The 8,576-nt window shown below is 49.3% G+C and overlaps 1 pseudogene; it reads right to left on the bottom strand.

Moving 5' to 3' along the window:
* Positions 1-2,815: 2,815 nt before the first annotated feature.
* LOC102032860 lies at positions 2,816-8,353 on the bottom strand (annotated as a pseudogene).
* Positions 8,354-8,576: the final 223 nt, after the last annotated feature.

The raw sequence follows: 8,576 nt of genomic DNA on the forward strand, positions 1-8,576 counted from the left end.
CTGTCCATGGACAACAGCCAGAAGCTGGACCTGGACAGCATCATCAGCGAGGTCAAGGCACAGTATGAGGACATTGCCAGCTGGAGCTGTGCTGAGGCTGAGTCCTGGTACCAGGGCAGGGTGAGGAGGTGCAAACAAGCAGGGAGATTTTTGTTTAGCATTTCCCAAAGGCTGAGTTATACTGGAGAGAGCAAGCAGCAAGGACAGGGGAGAAAGGTGTAAAATGAAGTGGATGTGGAGAGGAGTTCAGATAGTTCCTTGGAGATGTTTGGCAGTTGGACTTGATGATCTTAAAGGTCTTTTCCAGCCTTCCATGATTCTTCACAACTCTCTGGGAAAATGCTGCTTTGATAATGAGAGACGGAGGAGCAGAAGGACACAGAGGGAGGAAGCTCAAGGGGATGAGTGTGGCAAGTCCTGGTGAAGAGAGGATCAGAGCAGGGTCAGTCTCAGCCTGTCCCCCGTGTCACCTCCCTGCCCACCCAGTAGGAGGAGCTGCAGCTCTCAGCTGGCTGGCACGGGGGTGACCTCCAGAGCACCAGGGTGGGGATCTCAGAGATGAACCCCCTGGTCCAGCAGCTCCACTCAGACATGGACAGTGTGAAGGTGCAGGCACAGCAGGAACAGGACCTCCCCAAACGTGGGGCACTCCTGTCTCTTGGGCTGACCCGGCCCAAGCCTTCGCTTGGGAGCTTCTCCAATCACATCCTTGGTAACTCCTGGCCTGGTGGCTCTGCCAGCTGCTCCGCACAGGGGATGTAGATAAAGCTTGACTGCTTTCCCTCATCTGGAATGAGCCTTTCCAAAAGTTTACCTCTGATCGTTGGGATCCATCTTCCTTGGTTTTAAATGCCTCTGGAAGCATTGCTGCTCTTCTGGCATCTCCAGGGACTGCTCAAAATGCTCTCAGTCCATGGAGGGGGGGAGATGCTCCTGGGGAACCACTTTTGACCCCAAAATGTCTTTCTGCTCTTTGGCTGGTTGGGATGGTGGTGTTCATGGCCAGGTGAAACCAGCCCCACCTTCTGGTCTCTGTTGGCTGTTAATCGTGGAAAACCTCCCAGGTGCTGCTCTGGGATCTCTCCCAATGCTCCAGTGCTCCCCCTCTTCTCAAACTGAGACAGGAGGAGTGGGAGATGGGAAGGCTCTGAGCAGCAGCCAGTGATGAGGCCAAATCTTCTAAAATTACTCTAAAATTACTCTTGCAGGGGGATTTCATGGTGGCATGGAAATCCTGCACTGCTCATTGTTTGATTGTAGTTTATTGATGAAATTTCATAAAATTAATATAAAAAGTTCATCAGGACCAGAAGATGCGAGGAATGAGATGGTTACATTTTGGCACAGAAAAAAACCACAAACAAACAAACAAACAGAAAAAAACCCCCCAAAACAACAACAACAACAAAAAAAAACCAACAAAAAACAAACAAACACAAAACCTCACCAAAAACCCCCAAAAGCTGTACCTGAAGGTATTTAACCCAAGATGTTTTTCCAAGTAATGTAAAATTTAAAATTTATGGTTTGTGTTCAACAATTGTTGTTCCTTCTTTTTTTTTTTTCCTTCTAACTTCCCTTTTTCCCTGTTTCTAACCTGTCTCCAGCTTCTGAGAAGGGGAATGATTTTCTGCTTGGACACCTGTGCATTACATGGGCTTTGTGCTTAAAATGATCCCTTCTGGGTGGGTGAGGAATTAATTGAACATTATAGAGAGCCCTTTCACCTATGGAAAATTAAGGTTGAATTTCGGGATGTAGGAGAGCCCTGGAGTGAGCCAGCAATGCCAGAAAAATTGGGGAATGGAGAAACTGCCTGTGGGAAGATATTTTGTTTTCCATTTCATAAGAATTTGGGGAGTGAGAGAGGAGTAGGTGGGAGGGAGCACCATGGGCTCAACTCTCCTGGATTCCTGGGCAGGTGAAAGAACAGGCTCTGCTTCCACAGGTAAACATAATTCTTGCCGCTCCTCTGGATTGGCACCGCGGCGCTGGGAAGGTGCTCGATGAGCTCTGACATTAATCAGACTCGTTAATGAGACTCGTTAATGAGACAGCTGATTATTCACTGACAAGCTGCACTGCCAGCTGGGGAGGGATACGCAGGGGAATTGTTTGGACGGGGAGAGGGAGCACTCCCAAGCTGAGAAACAGCGCTGGGAAGGTTTTCCCTCAATGGCAAAGCAACAAGCAGGGATTCTGAGATGATTCCAAGGCTTTGTGCTGGCAGGGGAAGGTGCTGCTTGCCTTCCTGTGCTCCAGGTGAGTGGCTCAGCTCTGGGGGCTTTCCTGGGTGGTGCTTTTAGACACAAACCTCACGCTGGAGCCGCTTCCTGCTCCAGAGCAGAATCCCCCCATTCCAAGCCTGCTGTTGAAACTCACTCCCAGCCCCAGAATGTTCCCACCTCTGTAGCCGCTCCCAGGTAAGACCACGACTTCCATGGGAAAGCAGGGGCACAGGGCTTGTTTGAAGAGTACAAAGGAATTTCACGCTTTAGTTTCACACATTCCAGTTATTTCTTGGACAGTCTATCACTGACTGGATTTCACACATCTTATGCTCTGGCTTTTCTTCCTGGCCGGAGGCAACTGGGTCTCCCAAGGGACAATCTCAATGTACAAATCCCTTCAAATTAAAATCTGGTCAAGGAAAATGTGTCTCAGGCTCTTTGGCCTCCCTGGTCCCACCTAAAGGGCTGGAAAAATTATATTCATTTTTGTGCAGATAACTACAAGCTGCATCCTTCCTTCCTTGTCTCATCCTCAATTCCAGGTACAATCAATTAATCACTTAATATATGGTTTGTGAGATGGATTACTTATAAATATTCATGGCACCAACACCTTCTCCAGACAGCCTGGAAGAAAGAGAGGATGGAAAAGTCAGGGTTCCTTATAAGGATAATTTCAAGCAATATTTTTGCACCAAGAACCTTAGAAAACAGACCCAGTGGGGGCTGGGTCTGATGGGGAGTATCAAAGAGGATTTGGAATGACACCTGTTGCTGTGTAGGATGAGGGTGAATTTCCTCTGCAAAATTTTGTGAGACTTTCACCTCCTTGCAAGGCAAAGGTGAGAACGTTTCTGGATTTGGATGGGATTTGGTTTGCAGGCGGAGTTCCCACCTGCTCTCCTCGCTCTTCCTGTAAGTCATGATCTCGACGTCCAGGGCCAGTTTGACTTTCATGAGCTCCTGGTATTTCTGGAGCTGCTTGGCCAGGTCAGCTTTGGCTTTCTGCAGAGTGGCCTCCAGTTTCTCCAGCCTGGCCCTGGCATCCTTAAGGACAATGTCCCTGTGCTGCTCTGCCTCAGCAATGGCCATCTGCAGCCCAACCACCTGTGGGAACAAGTCCAGTGACCATGTGATGGGTCTGGATCCCGATTTCCAGGCCCCTTCCAGCCAGGGGTGGAGATGGGAGTGCCCCACGTTTGGGGAGACCCTGTGCCTGCACCTTCACACTGTCCATGTCTGAGTGGAGCTGCTGGACCAGGGGGTTCATCTCTGAGATCCCCATCCTGGTGCTCTGGAGGTCACCCCCGTGCCAGCCAGCTGAGAGCTGCAGCTCCTCCTACTGGGTGGGCAGGGAGGTGACACGGGGGACAGGCTGAGACTGACCCTGCTCTGATCCTCTCTTCACCAGGACTTGCCACACTCATCCCCTTGAGCTTCCTCCCTCTGTGTCCTTCTGCTCCTCCGTCTCTCATTATCAAAGCAGCATTTTCCCAGAGAGTTGTGAAGAATCATGGAAGGCTGGAAAAGACCTTTAAGATCATCAAGTCCAACTGCCAAACATCTCCAAGGAACTATCTGAACTCCTCTCCACATCCACTTCATTTTACACCTTTCTCCCCTGTCCTTGCTGCTTGCTCTCTCCAGTATAACTCAGCCTTTGGGAAATGCTAAACAAAAATCTCCCTGCTTGTTTGCCCCTCCACCCCCTGCCCTGGTACCAAACAAATTCATTTTCTGTCCCAAATGTTTCACTGTTTGTTTGTCCTGAGCCGAGGTGTAGAAGAGAGTTGGGGAGGAGCTGCAGGACTGATGTAAGAGATGCTACTCACTTCCAAAAATTTAGAAAGGTTTATTAAACTTTATAAAAAATACAACAGCAAAGTGAATAGAGAAAATACTACGGTGCCAGGAGCAGCAGAGGATCCCACCATGTGCTCACCCACACAATGGAGGCTTCACCTTTTAACCCTTTAGCCCCTCCCAAAATTCTGTCCCTTGGCCCCTTCTTCGCTGTCCAGTCGTGGAGTTCACTTCCTTAAATCCTGATGGGAGGTCAGCTGTTGCCATAGTAACCAGCCGACCCTCCCAAATGTCCCAAACCCAGGCTGTCCCCTGATAACAATGCAAGGGGGGTAAAACATAACTATAAATCTATAAAACTTCTCTTAACACATATACATGATATTTGCCTTTTAATTGTGAGAGTCAACCACCGCATTACTCATCTATCACACTGACCAGCTCTTGGACTCTTTGAGCCTCTGGAGAGTGGGAAAATGGGGGAACGGCAGACTGGGAAATTTGGGATACTCTTAGTGCTTTGTAGAGGGCTTGCAGGAAATTTATCTCATCTGCCAGGGCATCCACCTTGGTCACCTGATCCACCTTGTTCACACAGGCAGCATCCACATCCTGGAATGGTGACAATGAAGGTTGGACCAGACCTTCTCTGGGTCACTGGGTGAAGTCTTTGTATCTAACACAAACCTTTGGAGTTTCAGATTAAATTAAGATCTGAAATTACATTTTAATTCAGAAATGGAGGATTTCTTGATCTCTGCGCCTTTAAGCAGAGCAAAGAGAGAAGTGATTTCTCATCTCCACCTTTTTTTTGGGAGAAGAGCGGGGAGGATGTCCATGGACCCAAACAATGCCACACCACTGAATTTCCCTTTTCCTGGCAAACAGATATTTTGTACAATACTTTAAACAGCAGAAGCTTCTTGCTATGTCTCCTGCAGGTGAGGCCAGGGGGCTGTGGATGCTGGGATTGGACACAGAAAGGCTGAGGACTGGCAGAGTATCTGGTGAAGGGACAAGGTCGGGATGACCCAGAGTTGATCTGGGGGACACTCCTGAGTTTGGGATGAGGGACCTGAAACAAGGAGCAATTACAGCCCAGCACTGCTCCACTGGCACAACCAGGTGTTTGTGCTTCCTGGTATTGCTGGATACAAAGGGTGATTTGAATGTGGTTTACCTTTCCAAAGCTGTCCCTGCTTGGTGGTGGTGCCTCCTCACCTTGAACACGACAAAGTTGTTCTCTGCTGTCGTGTGCTTGTTGATCTCCTGGTACGTCTGGGGAGGGAGAGCTCAGAATCCCTTCAGAGCCTCCACCCTGTGCAAACCCCCTCTTCACACGAGGAGACACCAGAGGGTCTCGTTCTGCGGGCGTTTACCAACAACCCACAGATTTTTGGAGGAAGCAGTGCTGGAACAGAGTCCTCGATGGAGCTTTATTGTTTCTACTTCTATGTCACTGATTACGATGGAAAAGGCAGCACCCCTGGGCTGGAGGGTGGGAGGGGCCATCTAGAAAAGCTGAAGGCCCTCATCAAAGGCACCTTTTATGCCATGAATGGGAGCCTTGTGCTCCCGAAATGTTCTGGGTGGAGCCAGGGATGAGCTCATTGCCACACCTGGTTAGTCAGGAGAGCCGGGATCTGCGGGATGGCCGCGGAGGAGGGCGGGGGGTGGCCGGGGCCGGGAGAGTCCAGACCACGCTCTTGGGAAAGGTCAAAACCCAGCGGGAGCCTGGACCCGTGCCCAGCTCCCATGGAATGCTTAAATGGGGGAGATGAAAGGGAGAAAGAGAGGAGTTCAAAGGAAGGAATCCGTGCAGGTAATAAACCACTGGCCTCTCCTGGCCCTTTCATGGGGGAAGATTTATTCCCACCAGGAATATCCATCCCTGAAAATAATGTCCATTAAGCAGAGCCCCAGCTTTGCATCCATTTGTGGGCCTCTAAGCTCTTGGCCACGTAGAAGAGAAAATTTAATGTCTGTTTTCCGGTTGCTGGATTAATGTTTGCCCCAGAGGAATCAGAGGTTTGGGTTGGAAAGGACCTTAAAGATCACGTCATTCCAATTCTCATATTAGGAAGAAAATCTGGGATCCAAAAAGTTTAAAATAGTTAAAGGTGGGAAGAACAAATTCCTAGGAATCAGGGCAGGAGCCCAAAGTCTTTTGTAGGTGTAGATGCAAGAGGATGGTCCCTGGCCAGCAATGTGTGTGATGTCATTGAGCTTTACCCCAGAATCCGCTGATCCCAAAGGAGTATTTGCCACTTTGTCAGATACAAGCAGAGCTCTAAAGTCTAAACTGCATCTCTGATGTGACCATTGACTGGCCAAGGGTTTCATGTGCGTGCTGATTTCCTTCCCCAGGGCAGTCAAGGATGTTTCAATGCTGCTTTGGGGCTGGAAGGAACCTTTCCTGTTGGGAAAGGTGGCACAGAGTGGCAGGCACGCGATCTCCTGAGAAAGGAGATCAGAGGGTTCAGGCAGGATGCATGTGCCCTTGTTGGGAGCTGGGATGAGCACCTCACTCCCACATCTCATTTTTCTGGTTCCACACTGACAATTTAAGCTCCTCATTTATTCACATCCATGCCCAGCAGATCCCTCATGGCCATGGGAGCAGACACAAATACAGGATGGATGTTTTCCTGAAGTGCAAAGAGTGGAGGAAACAAGGAACTCCTGCTCCCAACAGCCCAAAGAGCTGCTGAGCTTCAGGCCCAGGATCCTGAAGACTTTCCATGGGGTGGGAGGTAACTCCTCACTTCCCAAATGCTCAAACTATCCAATAGATTGAACAAATTCTGATTTCGTTTTAAACTAAAGAGGAGAGATTTAAATGGGACATTGGGAAGAAATTCCTCCCTCTGAGGGTGGGGAAGCCCTGGAATGGGTGTCCCAGGGAAGCTGTGGCTGCCCCTGGATCCCTGGAAGTGTCCAAGGCCAGGCTGGATGGGGCTTAGAGCAGCCTGGGAGAGTGGAAGGGATCCCTCCCATGGCAGGGGGGGGATGGGATGAGCTCTGAGGTCCCTTCAACCCAAACCATTCTGGGATCCTGTGATTCCATGGATGCTGCTGGCTGGGGTGGCTCCACACTGGGCTTCTCAGCTGACAAGGACTGAGATGCAGCTCCAAGCAATTCAAGCAAAACACAGAGCTCCAGGGAGAGCTTGGAGCCCCTTCCAGTGCCCACAGGGGCTCCAGGAGAGCTGGAGAAGGACTTGGGACAAGGGATAGGGGGACAGGACACAGGGAATGGCTTCCCACTGCTGGGGGGAGGGATAGATGGGATATTGGGAAGGAATTCCTCCTTGTGAGGATGGGGAGGCTCTGGAATGGATTTCCCTGGAAGCTGTTGCTGCCCCATCCTTGTTACTGTCCAAGGCCAGGTTGGATGGGGCTTGGAGCAGCCTGGGATAGTGGGAGGTGTCCCTGCACACGGCAGGGGGTGGGATGAGATGATTTTTCATGTCCCTTCCCACCCAAACCTTTCCGTGATTCTGAGGTCACGTTTTTTGGGCTGTCTTGGGTCTTTTCACTGATGCAGGAAGAACAGAATGAAGTAGAACTGGACAGATCTTGCTGTGGGTGTTGCCTACCTGACCTTGAAGTCCTCTGCCACATCCTGCATGGCTTTGAGCTTGGAGCTGAGCTGCAGCCTCTCCCCTCCCAGAGCCTCCAGCTGCTGCCTCGTGTTGCTGATGAACAACTCAAACATGGGCTCCATGTTATTCTACACAATTTTCTGGCCTTTCAAGAGGCTCCATTTGGTCTCCAGAACTTTGTTTTGTTGCTCCAGGAACTGCACCTGAAAGCCATCAGAACAATATAAATAATTCAGGATTCTCAACTCAAAACTTGCCTTGCTTTTCATGAAATGGAAGTTTAATATGGTGGGGGTTGTAAATGTTTTCTGTAATTTAAAGCATGATTAGATGAGCTTGTCACCAAAAGATCATTGATGAGAAGATTTGGGAGCCAGGAGAAACACTCAGCTGCAAGGAAATCTGGAGAAATAATTTGCTCCATGCTCGGGTTGTCAAAAAGACCTATATGGACAGTCTGGATATGGAACAAAATCCTGCACAATTCCTTAACTCTGCTTTAATGATTTAAAATTAAATTTCTAACATCGAGAACTTCCTGACTCCATCTCCAGGTAATGCCAGAGGTGGAGGAGGTCAATGTGCCTCGCCTTGTTGAGGAAGGAGGCAAATTAGCTGTTGAAGGATTTAATTTGGTCCTTGTCCTCCTGCTGCACCTGCTGCACGTTGGGGTCAATCTTGGTTCAGGGGCACCAAGAGGCACTGGTTGACCATTGTAGCCACATTTCTCTTCACAGAGAAAAGCAAGGCACAATTCTTCCCAAGAATATTTCTGGGTTTCACATTCTCTGAACCTCAGAGAAGGGAAAAACAATTCTTATCATTTGCTGTGCTTGTGTTTGTGCAAAAGTAGAATGCAATATGAAGATTGTTTACCCAAAGCGATGGTGTTTTGTTTCCTTGGCTGCTCAGGGCCAAGTGTGTGTGTGTGTCAGGA

Source organism: Geospiza fortis, unplaced genomic scaffold (assembly GCF_000277835.1).
Source record: "Geospiza fortis unplaced genomic scaffold, GeoFor_1.0 scaffold635, whole genome shotgun sequence".
NCBI lineage: Eukaryota > Metazoa > Chordata > Aves > Passeriformes > Thraupidae > Geospiza > Geospiza fortis.